General features: G+C 42.1%; 3 long non-coding RNA genes across 4 annotated transcripts; 1 reads left to right on the top strand and 2 right to left on the bottom strand.

The window, feature by feature from the left end:
• Nucleotides 1-5,246: 5,246 nt before the first annotated feature.
• On the bottom strand, nucleotides 5,247-5,522 carry LOC115194890 (uncharacterized). Its single transcript, XR_003878543.1, has 2 exons — nucleotides 5,431-5,522; nucleotides 5,247-5,353 (listed from the first exon to the last, which is right to left on the bottom strand). It is a non-coding gene; the product is annotated as an uncharacterized LOC115194890 (long non-coding RNA).
• Nucleotides 5,523-5,627: 105 nt separating this feature from the next.
• Nucleotides 5,628-7,805, bottom strand: LOC115194888 (uncharacterized). Its single transcript, XR_003878541.1, has 3 exons — nucleotides 7,755-7,805; nucleotides 7,177-7,240; nucleotides 5,628-5,736 (listed from the first exon to the last, which is right to left on the bottom strand). It is a non-coding gene; the product is annotated as an uncharacterized LOC115194888 (long non-coding RNA).
• Nucleotides 7,806-12,732: 4,927 nt separating this feature from the next.
• LOC115194881 (uncharacterized) lies at nucleotides 12,733-15,665 on the top strand. 2 transcript variants are annotated; one of them, XR_003878530.1, is made up of 6 exons: nucleotides 12,733-12,810; nucleotides 13,632-13,697; nucleotides 13,828-13,928; nucleotides 14,335-14,503; nucleotides 15,186-15,297; nucleotides 15,443-15,665. It is a non-coding gene; the product is annotated as an uncharacterized LOC115194881 (long non-coding RNA). The 2 variants fall into 2 exon arrangements; XR_003878531.1 differs by lacking the exon at nucleotides 12,733-12,810 and adding an exon at nucleotides 13,511-13,538.
• Nucleotides 15,666-22,028: the final 6,363 nt, after the last annotated feature.

The raw sequence follows: 22,028 nt of genomic DNA, 5'->3' as shown, positions 1-22,028 counted from the left end.
CCAGAACAGGACAGCCCATGCTGTAGGACTCAGCCAACGCAGTGCGACTCAGCCCACAAAGTATTTATTAAGTTATACGTTTTAAAAACATTACCATATATTCATTACAGATTTCACAACATATTAAGTGTGTGCCCTCAGGCCCCTGCTCTACTATCACATATCTATATCACAAAATCCAAGCAAGTGTACATGGGTGTAGTGTGTATGTTATCGTGTGTTTGTATACATGTGTCCATGTTTATGTTACTTCAGTCTCCACTGTTCTTTAGGGTGTATTTTTATCTGTTTTTTAAATACAATTCTACTGCTGGCATGAGTTTCTTGATGTGGAATAGATTTCCATGTCGTCATGGCTCTATGTAGTACTGTGCGCCTCCCATTGTCTGTTCTGGACATGGGGAATGTGAAGAGACTTCTTGTACCATGTCTTGTGGGGTATGTATATATATACTGCTCAAAAAAATAAAGGGAACACTTAAACCACACATCCTAGATCTGAATGAAAGAAATAATCTTATTAAATACTTTTTTCTTTACATAGTTGAATGTGCTGACAACAAAATCACACAAAAATAATCAATGGAAATCCAATTTATCAACCCATGGAGGTCTGGATTTGGAGTCACACTCAAAATTAAAGTGGAAAACCACACTACAGGCTGATCCAACTTTGATGTAATGTCCTTAAAACAAGTCAAAATGAGGCTCAGTAGTTTGTGTGGCCTCCACGTGCCTGTATGACCTCCCTACAATGCCTGGGCATGCTCCTGATGAGGTGGCGGATGGTCTCCTGAGGGATCTCCTCCCAGACCTGGACTAAAGCATCCGCCAACTCCTGGACAGTCTGTGGTGCAACGTGGCATTGGTGGATGGAGCGAGACATGATGTCCCAGATGTGCTCAATTGGATTCAGGTCTGGGGAACGGGCGGGCCAGTCCATAGCATCAATGCCTTCCTCTTGCAGGAACTGCTGACACACTCCAGCCACATGAGATCTAGCATTGTCTTGCATTAGGAGGAACCCAGGGCCAACCGCACCAGCATATGGTCTCACAAGGGGTCTGAGGATCTCATCTCGGTACCTAATGGCAGTCAGGCTACCTCTGGCGAGCACATGGAGGGCTGTGCGGCCCCCCAAAGAAATGCCACCCCACACCATGACTGACCCACCACCAAACCGGTCATGCTGGAGGATGTTGCAAGCAGCAGAACGTTCTCCACGGCGTCTCCAGACTCTGTCACGTCTGTCACCTGCTCAGTGTGAACCTGCTTTCATCTGTGAAGAGCACAGGGCGCCAGTGGCGAATTTGCCAATCTTGGTGTTCTCTGGCAAATGCCAAACGTCCTGCACGGTGTTGGGCTGTAAGCACAACCCCACCTGTGGACGTCGGGCCCTCATACTACCCTCATGGAGTCTGTTTCTGACCGTTTGAGCAGACACATGCACATTTGTGGCCTGCTGGAGTTCATTTTGCAGGGCTCTGGCAGTGCTTCTCCTGCTCCTCCTTGCACAAAGGCGGAGGTAGCGGTCCTGCTGCTGGGTTGTTGCCCTCCTATGGCCTCCTCCACGTCTCCTGATGTACTGGCCTGTCTCCTGGTAGCGCCTCCATGCTCTGGACACTACGCTGATAGACACAGCAAACCTTCTTGCCACAGCTCACATTGATGTGCCATCCTGAATGAGCTGCACTACCTGAGCCACTTGTGTGGGTTGTAGACTCCGTCTCATGCTACCACTAGAGTGAAAGCACCGCCAGCATTCAAAAGTGACCAAAACATCAGCCAGGAAGCATAGGAACTGAGAAGTGGTCTGTGGTCCCCACCTGCAGAACCACTCCTTTATTGGGGGTGTCTTGCTATTTGCCTATAATTTCCACCTGTTGTCTATTCCATTTGCACAACAGCATGTGAAATTTATTGTCAATCACTGTTGCTTCGTAAGTGGACAGTTTGATTTCACAGAAGTGTGATTGACTTGGAGTTACATTGTGTTGTTTAAGTGTTCCCTGTATTTTTTGAGCAGTGTATATATATTATGTATAGGTGTCTGAGCTCTGTGCCAGTAGTTCAGACAGATTGGTGCATTCAACACCTCTCACAAATACAAGTAGTGATGAAGTCAATCTCTCCTCCACCTTGAGCCAGGAGAGATTGACATGTACTTTATTAATGTTAGCTCTTTGGATATCCAAGTGCCAACCGTGCTGCCCTGTTCTGAGCCAATTGCAATTTTCCTAAGTCCCTCTTTGTGGCACCTGACCACACGACTGAACAGTAGTCCAGGTGCGACAGAACGAAAGGCTGTCGACCTGCCTTGTTAGTGCTGATAGTGCTTCAAGCTGTGTAAGGGCTATTTGACCAAGAAGGAGAGTGATGGAGTGCTGCATCAGATGACCTGGCCTCCACAATCACCCGACCTCAACCCAATTGAGATGGTTTGGGATGAGTTGGACTGCAGAGTCAAGGAAAAGCAGCCAACAAGTACTCAACATTTGGAAACTCCTTCAAGACTGTTGGAAAAGCATTCCACGTGAAGCTGTTTGAGAGAATGCCACAAGTGTGCAAAGCTGTCAAGGGAAAGGGTGGCTACTTTGAATAATCTCAAATATATTTTTTGTTTAACTTCTTACATCTACACGTTCCGCTAGCGGAACGTCTGCTCCAATATCCAATGATGGGCGGGGCGCGAAATTCAAACTCCTCTAAATCCGAAAACGTACACTTTTCAAACATATGACTATGTTACAGCTATTTAAAGACAAGACTCTCCTTTATCTAACCAAACTGTCCGATTTCAAAAAGGCTTTACAGCGAAAGCAAAACATTAGATTATGTCAGCAGAGTACCCAGCCAGGAATAATCACACAGCCATTTTTCAAGCTAGCATATCATGTCACATAAACCCAAACCATATCTAAATGCAGCACTAACCTTTGATGATCTTCATCAGATGACACACCTAGGACATTGTGTTATACAATACATGCATGTCTGTTCAATCAAGTTCATATTTATATCAAAAACCAGCTTTTTACATTAGCATGTGACGTTCAGAACTAGCATTCCCACCGAACACTTCCGGTGATTTTACTAAATTACTCACGATAAACGTTCACAAAAAGCATAACAATTATTTTAAGAATTATAGATACAGAACTCCTCTATGCACTCGATATGTCCGATTTTAAAATAGCTTTTCGGATGAAGCACATTTTGCAATAATGTAAGTACATAGCCCGGCGTTACAGGGCTAGCTATTTAGACACCCACCCAGTGTAGCCTTCACCAAAATCACATTTCCTATAAGAAAATGTTCTTACCTTGCTTGTTCTTCATCAGAATACACTGCCAGGACTTCTACTTCAATAACAATGTAGGTTTGGTCCCAAATAATCCATCGTTATATCCAAACAGCGACGTTTTGTTCGTGCGTTCTAGACACTATCCCAACGCTAAATCTCGGCCACGAGCATGACGCAAAATATGACAAAAAATTTCGAAATATTCCATTACCGTACTTCGAAGCATGTCAACCGCTGTTTAAAACCAATATTTATGCAATTTATCTCGTAGAGAAGCGATAATATTCCGACCGGGAATCTGCCTGTCTGTAAACTGAGGAAAAAAACCAAAAGCCGGGGGCGGGGCGTGTCACGCGCCTAAGGCTTAGTCCATTGACTGACCACTCAGCTTTTGCTCTCGTGTGCTTCAGCCAGGGCTTTGAATGACATCATTCCTGTTTTTCCCGGGCTGTGAGACTCCATTGTTGACGTGAGAAGTGTCACGTAAGAGCAGAGATCCTTTGTAAACGATAGAGAGAATCAAGAAGGGCAAGAAATGTTCAGACAGGGTACTTCCTGAACAGAAGCATCTCAGGTTTTTGCCTGCCATAGGAGTTCTGTTATACTCACAGACACCATTCAAACAGTTTCAGAAACTTTGGAGTGTTTTCTCTCCAAAGCTAATAATTATATGCATATTCCAGTTTCTGGGCAGGACTAATAATCAGATTAAATCGGGTACGTTTTTTATCCAGCCGTGAAATTACTGCCCCCTAGATGTAACAGGTTAATACATGATTCCATACGTGTTATGTCATAACTATTATTCTACAATGTAGAAAACATATATTTTATTTCACAAGTTCTCATTTACAATTGCGACCAGAATTGGATGTAGTCTATCACAGTGCTATCCGTTTTGTCACCAAAGCCCCATATACTGCGACCTGTATGCTCTCGTTGGATGGCCCTCGCTTCATACGCGTCGCCAAACCCACTGGCTCCATGTCATCTGCAAGTCTTTGCTAGGTAAAGCCCGCCTTAACTCGGCTCACTGGTCACCATAGCAGCACCCACCTGTAGCACGCACTCCAGCAGGTATATTTCATTGGTCACCCCCAAAGCGAATTCCTCGTTTGGCCGCCTTTCCAAACTCCAAGAATCACTGAAGCCTCATATCTCCCTCACTAACTTTAAGCAAACCCGTTGTCAGAGCAGCTCACTGCACATAGCCCATACTGTATTTATTTAGCCCCTTTGCACCCCAGTATCTCTACTTGCACAGCTATAGCTCGTGTTTAATTGCTATAATGTAATTACTTTGCCACTATGGCGTATTTATTGCCTTACCTCACCTGATTGCATACACTGTATATAGACTTTCTCTACTGTATATTTGTTCCATGTGTAACTCTGTGTTGAACATTTGCTTTATCAAATGAGAACTTGTTCTCAACTAGCCTACCTGGTTAAATATATATTTTTAAAACACAACTGTGACCTGTTCAAATGCATCACTGGTACTGTAGATATTGTAGTGCTAGCATATAGAAAGCTGATGGGATTCTCCTGTTTTTCAAAGAAGCCATCATGCTGGTCTCACGCAATTGCATAGGTTATAGAAATGTTGCGCAACATGAGCTCATTAAGTAATTTCGATTTTCAAATGCCATTTGCATTGATGTCAGAGTGATTAGAGGGACAATAGAGTGTTGAGTACCAGGCAGTTAGCAAGTGTGGTAGACTACTAACGACCATCACCAGCATCAGAGCTTGGAGTAGCCTAATTCCTACATGGTCACGTGGAATTTGACTGCCTTCATGTCCTGTAACCACCGGTGTGGTGGTAATACAGTCACCATAACAGTCCTACCCCTTCCTCCATTTCCCAGAAATGGACTAATTCAGATAAATTGTTCAGCATATCACACCAACAATAAAGTAAGTAAATCAACAGGTTAATCTCTGGATTCCTTCATGTATTTATTTGTATGGAATGTGAATCAGTTCCTGTAGAACAGTAAAGACTACTGTCAGTCTTCTACATCTTTAGTTCCAACGCCTTTCATCTACAATTAGACAAAAAAAACCATCAAGAACCAGCTGCAAAGTAATAACATTTAGTGAATGATATATAAACACACACCTTGGTGAAACAGTTGCTAGCAGTTGATAGCAGTGCCTGGTGGAGTCTCGGTACCCTGGATCTTCTGTCCGTAGCTGGTCACACACCAACAGTAACCTACCAGAAAGACATGTTGCATATACAATATATACACATTGAATTATCACATTCGATTTTAGTGTGTGTATGTGCGTCCGTGTTAACCTGTAGAACCCGAACATTGCTTAGGGGTGTATTGTCCATTGTCGTCACACGTGGGGATGTAGGCTCCAATTGGGCCATGTATAGCGGCATCTCTAGCATCCTCACAGGGTCGTATCATAGCATCTGGACACAGGTAACATACATTGTAATGTGGACATAACATTGCAGGAAAATTTATGGACAGAATATACATGTCTGGAATCTTGGGTTGTGTCCCATATGGGCCCTGGTCAGAAGTAGTTTATACGGAATAGGGTTCCGTTTCAGATGCAACCTAGGTAACCCCCCCCCCCTAAAGATTTAGATGCACTATTGTAAAGTGGTTGTTCCACTGGAGATCATAAGGTGAATGCACCAATTTGTAAGTCGCTCTGGATAAGAGCTCTGCTAAATGACTTAAATGTAAAATGTAAATGTCTAAATATTGAAATTCTGCTACTTGTTTAAAAGCCCTGTGCAGTCAAAATTCTGTTTCCCGTATAACAGCTGATGAAACTAAGACTGGAAATTGTATCAGTGTTATTTCCTGATAGTTGCTAGACAAACCGATCGTAATTCCAGTTGAATGATCAAACCATTCATATCAGAATACCTCACTCAGTCCAGCATCTAGACACCAAAATACATCTCTGGAACTAGAGGAGTGGCAGGTAGCCTAGCGGTTAGAGAGTTGGGCCAGTACCGTAATTTCCGGACTATTAAGCGCACCTGAATATAAGCCGCACCCACTGAATTTTAAAAAATATATTATTTTGAACATAAATAAGCCGCACATGTCTATAAGCCACAGGTACATTGAAACAAATTAACTTTACACAGGCTTTAACGAAACACAGCTTGTAACAAAAAATTATAAGTAAGCTTTAGTTGTCTTTTTGCACCGAGTCAATACCTCACGCTGCCGATTCCAACGTCTTATCATCGACTCAAGACCACGCTCCCGTGCAGCAGCTCCATTTCCTTTTCCAACAGCCAGATCAATTGACTTCAACTTGAAAGCTGCATCATATGCATTTCTCCGCGCCTTTGCCATGATGAGGGTGATAAAATGACTACCGTGATCAGAATGATGGGAAGTTCGAGAGCGCTCGATTTAATCTAAACAGTAAACCAAAAAGTTGTTTGACCTTAACCCGGTCGGCAATTTCGTTGGTCTAATGAAAGCTTCATGCAGTAAAAAAAAAAAACTGAGCACGTCACAGAATGTGTTTTTTTTTTAAAACTTGAAAGCTGGAAAAATCCATATATTCGCCACGTCATTGTTTAAGCCGCAAGGCTCAAAGCCTGGGAAAAACAGTTGCGGCTTATAGTCCGGAAATTACGGTAGTTCAAATCAGTGAGCTGATATATCCGTCTATGTGCCATTCAGCAAGGCACAACCTTCATTTCTCCAGTGTCAAGGTTGATAATGGCTGACCCATGGAGAACCGGTTATGAATAGAAACACATGTCCAATTCACACCTGCGTATTAATACCTACATGTGTGTAAAGTAGGACAGAGCAACACCAAATAAGGTTTTTATTAAAATGTGGTGAGTAGGTGTGAGGTTTGTCACTCTTACCTCCCAGAGCAAAAGCTGTGCTGACAAGCAGAATGATGGTAAATGTCGCCATGGTGATCGTCTCCTGAGAGAGAGAACAAGAGTGAGATTAGTTGAGCATTTTAAATAATCTGGTACGGCTGTGGGTACTAGAGGAGAGGTTAAGGAAACCCACTGTTAGGTACAGAACTTACTCATCTGCCAAAGCAGCATTTTCTAAACCTAGTACTGAGGACCCCAAGAACCAAGTATGGGCAACACAGTGCTACTAGTCTTCTGCCAAAACTCAGGTATCATTTCTTCAACCACATACAATGGATTAGCCTGGCACACAGGAATATGCATCTTCCCAAATGGCTCCTCATTCCTTATGTAGTGAACTACCTTTGATGAGGGCCTACAATGTGCTACATAGGGAATGGGAAGCATTATAGATATTGTCAGAGACTACCCATTTACTGCAAAGGTAACTATTAGTCTATGTGATTAAATGCAAGGGGGGTGGGGTCACTCCACAAAATGGCACCCTATTTAGTGCACTACATTGACCTGTGCCATTTGAGATGCAGGTAGTCTATTAAATAATGATACAATCTCACCTTCTGCACTCTTCCAAGGGATTCACTGGTCTTCTCTTTGTTGTCTGTGAGTTATGGTCTACATCTTCTACCTCTCCTTTTAAAGGATCTGTCACAGGTGTGACTAGTTGCCTCATTAACCCAACGAGAGATCCCGATGTCCGCCAGAAGACAGTGGTGTAAAGTACTTAAGTAAAAATACTTCAAATAAATACTAATTCGGTTTTTTGGGGTATCTTTACTTTACTATTTATGTTTTGACAACTTCACTACATTCCTAAAGAAAATAATGTACTTTTTACTCCGTACATTTTCCCTGACACCCAAATGTACTCATTACATTTTGAATGATTAGTAGAACAGAAAAATTGTCCAATTCACACACTTAAAAGAGAACATCCCTGGTCATCCCTGCTGCCTCTGATCTGGCAGACTCCCTAAACACAAACGCTTTCTTTGTAAATGATGTCTGAGTGTTGGACTGTGACACTGGCTATCAGTAATTAAATTAAAAACAACAAGAAAATGGTGCCGTCTGGTTTGCTTAGTATAAGGAATTTATATAAGAAATAGTATAAGGAATTTGAAATGATTTATACCTTTATTTTTGATACTTTAGTATATTTACAACCGAATACTTTTCTCAAGTAATATTTTACTGGGTGACTTTCACTTTCTATGAAGGAATCTTCATAGGCAGTGAAGAGAGTAGTAGAGGAAGATGGGTCCAGTTTCGAGGGATCCAGAGAGGCTCCCTGTGAGTATGCCGTTCCCAATAGAGAGTGATAGGAATAACATGTGTTTCAGTAAGGCTGGTTTCTTAGCATTCATAGCCATGGTGATCAACTGTACCACAGAAATGGAACATAAATCACAGAAAATAGATGTTGTGGTGGTAGCTGCAGAGAACTCCTTGGGTTACGAAATTTTACAGCAGAATAGTTACAAGGTGTGATGAACGATAGTGTCCCGTTCTCACAGGCTTCTGGCCTGCTGTAGGATCAGATTGGGCCAAGTGGTGGAATAGTGGTGAGGTTTTGATGGGTCTAGGATCACACAAAAGCACGAGTGCAAGCACACACACACACACACACACACACACACACACACACACACACACACACACACATACTAAATTATCCAATTTTAGTTAACCTCGGGATCGGTGTCCCCCATGCGGGGCGGTTGAGCTAACGTAGTCTTATGTGATTAGCATGAGGTTGTAAGTAACAAGAACATTTCCCAGGACATAGACATGTCTTATTTGGTCAGATAACTTAACTTCTTGTTCATCAAACTGCACTGTCCAATTTACAGTAGCTATTACAGTGAAAAAATGCCATGCTATTGTTTGAGGAGAGTGTACAGTTATCTATTTGAAAATGTATATATTGATCAATTAGGCACATTCGAGCAGACTTGAAACAACATTTTGAATAGAAATGTAAAACTTGCCATCTAGTAGCCAATATATAAATTGCGCCTAGAGTCCTAAGTCAGATAATCTTCATTAATAAACACATTTGTTGATGCAACATTTTCAACAGAAATTAAATGGTTCATTGGATCAGCGTAAAACTTTGCACATACACTGCTCCCATCTAGCCAAATTCTAAATTCACCTGGGCAGGAATAATACATTATGGCCCCTGATTCGAGACAGGTGTATTACAATTGTCCATTGTAAATCAAAACAAATTTCATACATTTAGTATCTTTACAAGATTAAATCAAGAATAGTCTGATGGGTGACAATATTACCCTATAAACTGTGAATGATATATTATCACTTATGTCCAGTGTAATTCAAGAAACAGCACATAACTTTTTTTTGGCTACTTTTTCAAATCAAAGTGTAATTTAATGTTTTTATTTTACTTTAATTTAACTAGGCAAGTCAGTTAAGAACAAATTCTTATTTTCAATGACCGCCTAGGAACAGTGGGTTAACTGCCTTGTTCAGGGGGAGAACAACAGATTTGTACCTTGTCAGCTCGTGGATTCGATCTTGCAACTAGTCCAATGCTCTAACCACTAGGCTACCCTGCCGCCCGATATGTTTTGATAAGGTTTGTGTCACTACTAAAGTGGCCAAATAACTTCTTAAAAATGAAACACATTAATCCACTTTATAATGGGTGTAGAGCCTAACTGGAATACATTTGCAGCGCGTGAGTTTCTCATTTGGGGAAAATAATTTTCACTATAAAAATGCAGCTTGATAATAAAAGCAAAATGAAAAGCTGAAAAGTATTAAACCTCTTTGTTACGGCAAACCAAAACAAGTTCAGGAGTAAAGGTTTTCTTATATAGTCACATTATAACTTGCATGGACTCACTCTGTGTTCAATAATAATGTTTGACATGATTTTTGAATGACTACCTCATCTCTGCACCCCACACATATAATTATCTGTAAGATCCCTCAGTGGAGCAATGCATTTCATACACAGATTCAACCGCAAAGAACAGGGAGTTTTCCAATGCCTTGCAACGAAGGGCACCTATTGATAGATGAGTAAAAATAAAAGAAGCAGGATATTGCAACAATAAGGTAATTTATCCATTTAATTGGGGATTTTGATGTGTGCTTGGGGCTATTGTCTTGCTAGAAGATTCACTTGCGGTCAATGTCAGCATTCTAACAGAGAGAACTCGTTTTTTTTGGGCTATAATGTCCTGGTACTTGGTCAAGTTTATGATGCCGTTGACCTCAAAATGCGTCACAGAACCAGTGGTAGCAAAATATCTTCATAAACGTTAAAGATGCAGAACCAAATTTTACTGTAGGTATGAGGTACTTCTCTGCAAATGCTTCTGTTTTTCCACACCAAAACCACCACTGATGTTCATAACTAAAGAGCTCTATTTTCATGTCATCTGACCATAGCACTGCCTGGAGTTTGATAAATGGCACTTGGATTGGAACCAGTGTTATTTCCTCCTTAAAGGGATAGTGCAATATTTTGGCAATTAAAACCTTTTTCTTCTTACCCAGTGTGGTGGATGAATCAGAATTAGTTGGGTAACATAGATAATGAAGATGTTTTATTAGTATAATATGCTTATGTGAGATACTTGTCATTAGAGAGTGTCCTTTGGACTCTGGTGTCTTTCAGTTGCACGTAACCCTTGGCTGGGGCTCAGTCATTTGGGGCTCAGTCATTTGGGGCCAACAGAGGGGAGAGGTCAGACTTGTTTTTTACATGTCTCTGTTGCTATGCAGAATATCAGCAAGAGAGGAGGACAGAATGAAACATTGTCTTCATATGTGAATGTGTCTTTACCTATTCTTAAACCATGGGGAGGGATGGCGTGATTAATGGGGAACCAATTATTTGTCTCCACAATGTCTGTGCGCAAGTTACTCCCCTCAGTGAGCTTGTCCAGGAGTGGGAACAAGAGGTGTTTTACTGAGGATGGGCCTCTATGTGATAGCACTGACAGAGGAGATTTATGGTGTATTTTGATAAGAACGCCTAAAAAGCATTCCAGAGGACATGAGCTAATGGTTTTGTTCAATACCGTACCAGGGAGGGACAGTTCTAGGGAGACCAGACACCGGTCTATATAATGAACACTGTTGAGATAGCAGTTGCTGTCTGCTGTGTTTTATATATATCTTTTCATACAAAACTTAACTGAACTGTTCCTAAGATCTGTGGTTTGTCATGTCAAAGGAGGGTGGATATTTCCTATAAAATATCTCAGTAGCCATTGTGTTGGAACCTCCCTTTTTCAATGGTTCATTCGAGAGAGTGCATTATTGAAGGTCAAGTGCTTTTGGAAAAGTATCTTAATTATTAAAGATGTAGTTTAAACTCAGACTGGTGTGTTTGTAACTCTCCTCATTTGGTAATGCAGAAATTAGCCACCACACCAGAGTCAGATTTTGTCTCTGTATGCAATTTGAAGGACTTTGAAGGTAGTTTTTCCATCGATCGCTAACTAGCGTCAGCGCAATGACTAGAAGTCTTAGGGATCTGCTCTCATAGTTAGCAATTGTGCTGAAGCTACAGTAGTTAATTAAAAAAACTTCCTTCAAACTAAAGAAAGAGGGCTAAATTGCCAAAATCTCACAATATCCCTTTAACACCTTGACCGGTCATCTTTCCTCCTCTTATCTCCTCACCTAACCTCTCCTCTTTCATATACCTCTCTTCCCTCCTCCTCTCCTCCCCTCTCCCCTCTCCCATACCTCTCTTCCCTCCTCCTCTCCTCCCCTCTCCCCTCTCCCATACCTCTCTCCCCTCCTCCTCTCCTCCCCTCTCCCCTCTCCCATACCTCTCTTCCCTCCTCCTCTCCTCCCCTCTCCCCTCTCCCATACCTCTCTTCCCTCCTCCTCTCCTCCCCTCTCCCCTCTCCCATACCTCTCTTCCCTCCTCCTCTCCTCCCCTCTCCCATCTCCCATACCTCTCTTCCCTCCTCCTCTCCTCCCCTCTCCCCTCTCCCATACCTCTCTCCCCTCCTCCTCTCCTAACAACACAAACCCTGGTCCTACTTTCACTCTCCCTCCTCCAGACCTTCAGCTTTAAACATTTTGTCGACATTTAGAAAGTTTGCATAGAAAAAATATGTGACAATTGCCTGCTACAGTGAGATTCCGTTGAACTGTCTTGTGTCGATAAAAACAACTGGACGTAATAACTTCCTTAAAAAGGAGAGGAGGGAGACATAGGACTCAATCTCAGCCAAAGGGAGAGTTAGAACTCAACTCACAGGCAATATTTCAGAAAGTGAGATTTCAACATATGTTCATCTAATACTGTATGTGAATGTATCCCAAATAGCCATCTATTCCCTTTGGAGTGCACTATTTTTGACCAGAGCCCATAGTGAATATGTTGCCCTGGACAAATGTAGTGCACTTGTTTTAAAGGCTAATGCTTATTCCACAAACTCTCAATTACCCTCTGGACACGCCCTTCTCCTGCTAACTCACCACACCTGAACTCACTCTGCTAATCACCAATTCCTCTTCCATTCTTATGATATAAAAGCAGCTTGTTCTACCTGGGTTTGTTCAGCATTTGTGGTGACCCAGTTCCTTTATTGGTTTTGTTGTTGGTTGGCTAAAGTAAGTTCCTGCTTTTGAAACAGTTATATGTTTTTAATTTCCTGTGTTGTGGCATAATATCCTCTTCATCCTAGCTTGTGTAGCGTTATGGTGTTGCTAGCCCAGTATTAGACCTTTAATTTAACTGTAAGGGAACTGTTACAGCTTATGAGATGAGACATGGTCCAATGATGGTACCTGCTAGCAGAATGTCTCTTACATCTATAATCCGGTGGACTGTTCTGATTGGTTGCCATTTGCGCTGCGTCTCAGTGAACAAGAAACTATGACATGCCGTGTTTACTCCCCCCCCCCCCCCCCCACCCCCCCCCCCCCCCCCCCCCCAAAATCAAACATGGATTCCATGTTGTGCTCAGCTGTCTAGCTACCCCCCCCCCCCCCACACAATATGTCCACCATGCTGGGCCAGACTGAAAGTAGAGAACATGGATGTGCAAAGCCAGATCACAACATATCACTGCATTTCCTGATGGCCATTTCACCCTACCTACTGGTGTTACATGCCACTAAGGCTTACCTGCCTTTTGTCTTCTGTGTTTATTTTTTGTTGGCTAATAAAAGAACCAGGATTGTATATGGTTCAACCATAATGCCTGCATTCTGACAGATTTGGCAATAGCCGACGCTGCAGGGCATTTTTACATTTGTGAACTAGGCCTCTATTACTCCAGTATGAGTGGAGAGAAATACCTGCCCAGATGTTCTCCTCAGCCCTGCTTAGGGAATAGGTTGGCATTTAGGAAAGCAGACATATTCCTGTTCTAATCTACTGTATGTGGAGTTGAATCTGGTTTTGATGGCTTCACTCTTTATTCTCTCAGGAGACTCCATGACCATGTTGACCAGTCTTCTGATTCTCAGTGCTGCCTTTGCTCTAGGAGATGCAAGTAAGAGTCCACTCTTCTTGACTCATTCTGTATTTTTCTTGTAGCATAGGTGACTGACTGATCTACAAATAATATTGTAGCTGTGATTTGTACACTGGCGTTTAAAGCCACATGTAACTTCTCCGTACAGATTCAATTCTAGAAGAAGACTTGTGTCCTTCCGGTTGGACAAAATATGGATCACGCTGCTTAATGTTTGTAAAGACTACAAGGAGCTGGCCTGAAGCAGAGGTATAACCCTTACCTTCTACTGTGAATTTGAAGAGGAAGTGTAGATGAAATTAGCTCTATGACTTTACCTTAACGGTAATACTTTCTTAAATGGTAACACATGACTGATGTGAAATACTGAACATCCCTTTAAGATGGGAATTTTCTATACATATTTAATGTGGAGTCTAGCCTCCTGTATACTGGAACCCACAGGACATGGTTTAAGACAGCGGTAAACTAATATCTTTAAGAGAATGTTTTAAAAGGGAATTAGTTGTGGTGGTCAATATTTGGTTGAGTCCAGAAGACAAATTCTCAGCAACACTGACTAATACATGAAATGTCTTTGTTCCATCTACTGCTCGGCTGTCATTGTAGATAATTTTCTTAACAGACTTGCCTTGTTAAATACTTTCTTCTCTAGCGGCACTGTGTCCCTTGGTGATAAACTGGTGTCTGTACCCAACGTTGTGGAGTACCTGGGCGCAAACCTGGCATCTGTGCACAGCTCAGAGGAAGATCAGTTTCTACAGCTCTTGGTCAAGATTGTTGGTTTCCCTCCTACCTGGATTGGAGGATTTTATTCTGTTAAGGTGGGACCATTAAGCATAGTGTTATATAGAGCCATTACTGCAAGGAACTCCGTTCCATCTCATATTGCTCAAGTGAAGAGCAAACCTGGATTCAAAAAATAAACGTGAGGTGTGGCATGTAGGCACCTGTAATTCTTTTTTGTAGTTCTGTCAGTTGTGTAATGCTATTTTGTGTGGACCCCAGGAAGAGTAGCTGCTGCTTGTTAACAGCTACTGATATGGGTTCCATACAAAATATTAAGAGTAGCTGTTAAGACCATGGGGCCAATAAAGGCAAGGCTGCTAGTTTGAATCCCAGAGCTCACTCCGTGAAATCTGACGTGCCCTTGAGCAACGCCCTTAACCTAATTGATCCTGTAAGTCATTCTAGATGAGAGAATCTACTAAATTACATTTAACTGTCAACTTCAGTAGGAGGCTTTTATACACATGTGAAACGGTTCTAGGTAAGTATAACTGTGATCAATTCTGGACAGTCTTCTTGTAAACATGTGTATGGTCTTTGAAATGCATTGGGATGATTGCAGATGTGAGGATTTGGCTCCACGTTGTTCTTTACACAAGCAACAGTCCCAGTCGGAGTGTTTTGAAGTAGTGGTAGCTTTAACTGTTTTGTTGTTTCAGGTGGTAGACGTAGGACTACATTTAGTTTGTATTCTGAAACCCCACTTTCCCCCCTCAGGACAGGCGGTGGTTGTGGAGCGATGGCTCCGACTTTGATCACCAGAACTGGGCAAAAGGAAGGCCCGGCGATGTTGGTGCCGGAGAGACTTGTATTCATATCAACTTTGGAGGTACAGTAATCCCAGTATCATTCATTGATCCAGTCATCAAATTAAACTTTATTCCCAGTTCATTTAACAATTGACTTATGTAGACTTTCCTACTGTTGTGTGTCTGTGTACAGCTGAATATTTTGGTTCTGTGTTTTGTCTTCAGGTCAAAAGCGCTGGAACAATGCTTTATGTGGAAGGAGCTTGCCCTCGGTGTGCTCCCTGAGACTCCTGCCGCTTCGCCAGACTATACATTAAAAGCGGCAATGCTATTCCGTAGTGTCTGCATCCTCAATACTTCATAGTAACGTCAAATACTTTGCTGCTAAATGAGATTTCAGTACACAAATGTTGAGGATTTGCTTGCAGCCAATAAAATGTGTACACTATTTTGTCTCATGAGTTATTGAACATGAATGATATGTTGTAGTTAGTACTTTTTCTTACTGGTCCCCTGTGGGACTCAAACCCACAACCACAATGTTGCAAGTACCGTGCTTGACTGCGCCACCAGGACTTAACTTTATGTAAATGTGGAACTGTGAAATGCCGCAAAATGTTTAGGATACTGACGGTTGAAAAGACATGTATAACCTGTCACGAAGTTATTTTGATTATAAATGTTTCATAAGTTGAGTGTTAAAGAGCTGAGAAGGTCATTAAGCGGTATGCCTGTCTTTTTTCACCACTCTAAAGAGGGTTTTTATTCACCTAGGCAAGTCCACTTCCTTGTTTACCATGACAACCTACTCTGGACGGCGCTACGCCAATTGTGCGCCGCCCTATAGGACTCCGAATCACGGCTGAATGTGCTACAGCCTGGAGATGAACCAGGTACTGTAGTGACTGCTCTTGCACTGAGATGCAGTGCCTTTGACATCTGTGCCACTCAGGCGCAGGTTCCTGGAGTATCCTTTAGGGTTTCTTCAAATTGCAGCTAGGGGAACCTTCATGTTCAGAGAACCCGTTAAGTGATCCTTGAAGAGAAAATATAGTTATGAGGTGACATGCAAGTCCAACATTTGGTATCTGGGGTGTTGCTGTTCTCTATCCAAAGCCAGAATGCTCACCGTGCACAGCAGAACAGGATTCCGGTTATATTCAGTGGTGTAGGGAGGTCAAAGTCTGAACATTGTTATTATACAGATTAACAAGCACACGACAGAATTCATGCCTTTATTTTTGTGGTGACAGAACTTTTGCTAATAGTTTTTATACTTTGTCCATAATGTAGAGTCCTTTGTGGTTTTCATTGAGTTAAAGGAGGATGGTAAATGTGATCTGCATAGCAATTGACATTCCTCGTCTGTATACCTGCACACAAGTGAGCAGTTCAGTCTTCTGCACGCAATACAGCTAACCTTATCTTACCTCATGATAATCCATTGAATTATGTCCATTCTCCTAAAATGAACACACAGGAATAGATGGTATCGAACAATATTTAGATCATGCAATGCAGCGGTCCCCAACCTTTTTTAGGCCACAAACCGGTTTAATGTCAGACAAAATTTTCACGGACCGGCCTTTAACCTCTCTAGGGTATGTGGGACGAACTCGTCCCACCTACGTAACAGCCACTGAAATCCAGTGGCGCGATTTTTGAATCGTTAGAAATACTATTACTTAGATTTCTCAAACATATGACTATTTTACAGCTATTTAAAGACAAGAATCTCGTTAATCTAACCCCACTGTCCGATTTCAAAAAGGCATTACAACGAAAGCAAAACATTAGATTATGTCAGCAGAGTGCCCAGCCAGAAATAATCAGACACCCATTTTTCAAGCTAGCATATGTCACATAAACCCAAACCACAGCTAAATGCAGCACTAACCTTTTATGTTCTTCATCAGATGACACACCTAGGACATGTTATACAATACATGCATGTCTGTTCAATCAAGTTCATATTTATATCAAAAACCAGCTTTTAACATTAGCATGTGACGTTCAGAAAAAACATACCCCCCGCAAACATCCGGGGAATTTACTAACAGTTTGCTAAATTACTCACGATAAACGTTCACAAAAAGCATAACAATTATTTTAAGAATTATAGATACAGAACTCCATGCACTCGATATGTCCGATTTTTAAATTGCTTTTCGGATGAAGCACATTTTGCAATAATCTAAGTACATAGCCCGGCATCACAGGGCTAGCTATTTAGACACCCACCCAGTTCAGCCTTCACCAAAATCACATTTCCTATAAGACAAATGTTCTTACCTTTCTTGTTCTTCGTCAGAATACACTGTCAGGACTTCTACTTCAATAACAAATGTAGGTTTGGTCCCAAATAATCCATCGTTATATCCAAACAGCGACGTTTTGTTTGTGAGTTCTAGACACTATCAGAATGCTACATCACGGTCTCGCGCATGGCGCATGGCGTGACAAAAAATGTCTAAATATTCCATTACCGTACTTCGAAGCATGTCAACCGCTGTTTAAAACCAATTTTTATGCCATTTATCTCGTAGAAAAGCGATAATATTCCGACCGGGAATCTGCAATGAGCCTAAACAGCCGAATGAAATTTCTCCACGGGGACGAATCGTGCATGCGCCTCATTCAATGGTCCTCTGATCGGCCACTTACCAAAGGCGATAATCTGTTTCAGCCTGAGGCTGACTCGTCATCCTTCATGTTTTTCCCGGGTTCTGAGAACCTATTGGAGCCCTGGGAATTGTCACGTTACAGCTAAGATCCTTACTTTTCAATAAACAGATGCAAGACGCACGACTCCTTGTCAGACAGGCCACTTCCTGCATGAAACCTTGTCAGGTTTTTGCCTGCCATAGGAGTTCTGTTATACTCACAGACACCATTCAAACAGTTTTAGAAACTTTAGGGTGTTTTCTATCCAAACCTGAACAATAATATGCATATTCTAGCTTCTGAGTTGGTGTAGGAGGCAGTTAAAAATGGGCACATATTTTTTCCAAAATTCTCAATACTGCCCCCTAGCCCAAACAGGTTTTAAGGTGTGGCGGCTAAATACACAAACTAAAATGATACGACCGGCATAAAAACAGGTATTTTTTAATTATAATAAACGTGAATCCACTGTGTACTCGTATTCAACTTTATTAGTAGCGTCCTCGTAACATCGCAACATAACATGAGTAACGTCCTCTCTGCCCCCTAACGCTCTCTGGTCACTATGGTAACGTTTAAACATGCCTTAAAAATAAGATACAGCACAAAAATAAAGTGCATGAAAAATACAACTCACCATAACGCTAAATCAGTGGGAGCCCTGAGCTTGTTTCTCTGCAACGAGACAGTCCCATCTAGGGGTAATGGGAGACAATGACACCCGAAGTGTGTTGCTTATGTCTTATGTCCAGTCTACTCCGTAATTTTGTTTTGGTTGCTGTCACTGCAGAATATCCCGCTTCACGCAAATAGGATGTCGGAAATGGCAACAGGGTTTTCAATGCTGTTGTGGCGATCTCAGGGTTATTCTGCCGTGACTTTAATACAGAACACCGGCAGAGTTGTCTCGAACATACTTTTAAGGCCGCTGTCATTTGCGATCTCCAGCAGTTATTCTTCTTGCATAGACATGCTGGAATCACCTGGTTTGTTGACAAATGGGTCGCGGATCCATTCCTTGGCAGTTCCTGGGTCTTTTGTGGTTGGGAAGTAGCGCTCAAACTCTTTTAAAAGCAAAGACAGGTGATCGTGCACCAGCTCGGGCTCAGTCTCTTCCAAAATCCCCGCCAATGTTTGAAACATGTCAAATATACCTCTGTTCACGCGCCGTCCCCACGAATCCAGTTTGGCTTTAAATGCAGCTACTTTATCTGCCAACTTGAAGACAGTTGAAAACAGTTGTCATTTTCCCCTGAAGTGACCGATTGAGTTCATTGAGCAGGTTGAATATGTCGCACAAGTAAGCGAGTTTTGCAACCCATTCCTCGTCACTGAAATGTGCTGCCAGCGGTGATTTTTTTCCTGAGAGAAATCTCTGCAGCGGCTCTTGTAATTCAAACACTCTGGCCAGCGATCTCGCTCGGAATAACCATCTTATTTCTGTGCTTCGCGTTCATTTTTCATTATAAAACATTGTTCAGACTCAGATAATAAATAAAACGGAAATAATGTAAGTTATTTATTCTTTCTCTGCGGCCCGGTACCAAATGACCCACAGACCGGTACCGGTCCACGGCCCGGGGGTTGGGGACCGCTGATGCAAGGGACAAACCTCACCTTGATCTTTCCCTTTCAGTTAAGCGCCTGCTACTGTCCATTCAAATCGAAATGTTTGTTAGGCAGGTAGGTTCCTGCAAACCCCCCTCCAGCTAAGGAGGTTCCTTGATGAACCCCACCTTCTATGGGGTTCTTGGACAAACCTTTCTGGGGCTATTTTCAGTGCCAAGAACCGTAATGTTCTTCAAAGTACTGCGGACCTTAGAACTCTAGGGAAACCCCACATTTTTATTGTACTCTGACTAGGATTCAAAAGGCACTCGCACGTCTCTTTGTTGCAGGTGCATGGTTTTTGAATAAGATGAAGAACACTGTTCATGCTAGTCTCACTGCTCTAAAGCTGTACGTATCGGCCTTGTCAGAGCTTTCAGTGTTCACAACCTGCACCTCTATGTTGATATTGCTCCAACCACATCCATTCAATGCATCCAATGGGGTTGGAGTATGAGAGAAAATAAGTGTTACCCAAAAATAACAATGTGCGTTTCATGAGTATTCTAATAAAGTGTGTACATAACGTGTCAAACAAGACTAAAATCGCACAGAGTACATAGACCTATCAAGTAAGTTTCCGTACAAGAATAAAACATGAGTAAACTAAAGTGGCTGCATTAATTCATGTTCACATTTACAACATAAATAGGCATTTCATCATTAAGACCTTTTGGGAATAATGAGGGTGAAAATCCCTAAACAATCTTCAAAAGACACTGATTTGACCCCACCATCAAAAGACACTGATATGACCCCAGAATCAAAAGACACTAATATCAAAAGACAATATGGCGGTTGTTTTGCTTTTCACACAAGCCTCACCTGAAGGTAGACCAGTTAAAAAAATGAAAAGACATATACAGTTTATTAGGTACACCCCTCTAGTACTGGGTTGGATCCCCCCCATTGCCTCCAGAAAAGCTTGAGTTCTTCAGGGCTTGGAAACATTGCTCAATTGGTATCAAGGGACTTAACGTGTACCAGGGAAACATCAATCCACCTCCTCCACCAGCCTGTACCGTTGACACCAGGCAGGATGTGGCCGTGGACTGATGTTGCTTCCACCAAATCCTGACTCTGCCATTAGCATGACGCAACAGGAACCGAGATTCATTGGGCCAGGCGATGTTTTCCACTCCTCAATTGTCCAGCTTGCATGATACCTGACATTCTCTTTTGACGTTTCATCAACGAGCTGTTTTCACCCTAAAGTACTGCCACTGATTGGATGCTTTTTGTTTGTCGCAACATTTCCCTTGCTGACAGGTGTATAAAATCGAGCAAGCAACCACGCAATCTCCATAGACAAACGTTGGCAGAAGAATTGCCTTACAGAAGAGCTCAGTGACCTTCAATGTGGAACCTTCATAGGAAGCCACCTTTTCAACAAGTCAGTTTGTAAAAAGTCTGCCAGGAGAACGCTAACTGTCCGAATGCATAGTGCCAACTGTAAAGTTCGTTGGAGGAATAACGGTCTGGTGCTGTTCATGGTTCGGGCTAGGCCCCTTAATTCCAGTGATAAACAATCTTAACGGTGCTGCATACAATGACATTGTAGACAATTCTGTGCTTCCAACTTGTGGCATCAGTTTGGGGAAGGCACTATCCTGTTTCAGCATGACAATCCCCCCGTGCAGGTTTATCGAGATTGGTGTGGAAGAACTTGACTGGCCTGCACAGAGCCCTGACCTCAACCCCATTCAATACTTTTGGAATGAATTGTAACTCCAACTGTGAGCCAGGCCTAATCGCCTAAAATCAGTGCCTGACCTCTAATGCTCATGGCTGAATGGAAGCATGTCCCCGCAGCAATGTTCCAACATCTAGTGCAAAGCCTTCCCAGAAGAGTGGAGGCTGTTATAGCAAAAACAGGCCCAACTCAATGATTTTGGAATGAGATGTTTGACAAGCAGGTGTCCACATACTTCTGGTCATGTGGTGTGTGTTTTAGTTAGCAAATTATAGGCTGAACATTTCCTTACCCCTCAAGTTATTAATTCCCCTTCACCTAGGGCAATGATGTGAATCACCCATACTTTCATGCTAGCTAATACTGTACTAACCATGTTCATTTTCTGGCAAGTTGCCTCCAAATACTGGCATGAACATTAAGTACCCTAACAATGATTAGATTAGTCTGGCCCCAAAAGATCAGAAGGAAGCAAATGTAACAAAACCAGGAGATATGAACCATATTTCATCAAGTCATCCTACAAGTTCTAATACAACATTTACTCATGTAAAGACCAAGAGCATGTACTTTATTTTACAGGATGATATAATGCATGAAGCAAACAATGGAATGATTTAGTGAAATGTGAAGATGTAGATTCAGTAAAGGGGTCTTTCATCCCTCTGTGGCCTGGAACAATTCTTCAGCCTCAGAGTAGCATGGTTTTGACTGTGGACTCTGTATATATTGGAATGACATTTTGATGTCTATGGAGGACCAAAGCTGCCATAGAGTTAAATGAATATATAAAGAGAAATCCACAAAAAAAGGAAATACTGACAGATTTGATTCCACAGTCAACGT

This window comes from Salmo trutta, chromosome 5 (assembly GCF_901001165.1).
Source record: "Salmo trutta chromosome 5, fSalTru1.1, whole genome shotgun sequence".
Classification (NCBI taxonomy): domain Eukaryota; kingdom Metazoa; phylum Chordata; class Actinopteri; order Salmoniformes; family Salmonidae; genus Salmo; species Salmo trutta.
The sequence above is the reverse complement of the archived record's forward strand: the minus strand, read 5'-3'. Positions and strand labels throughout refer to the sequence as shown.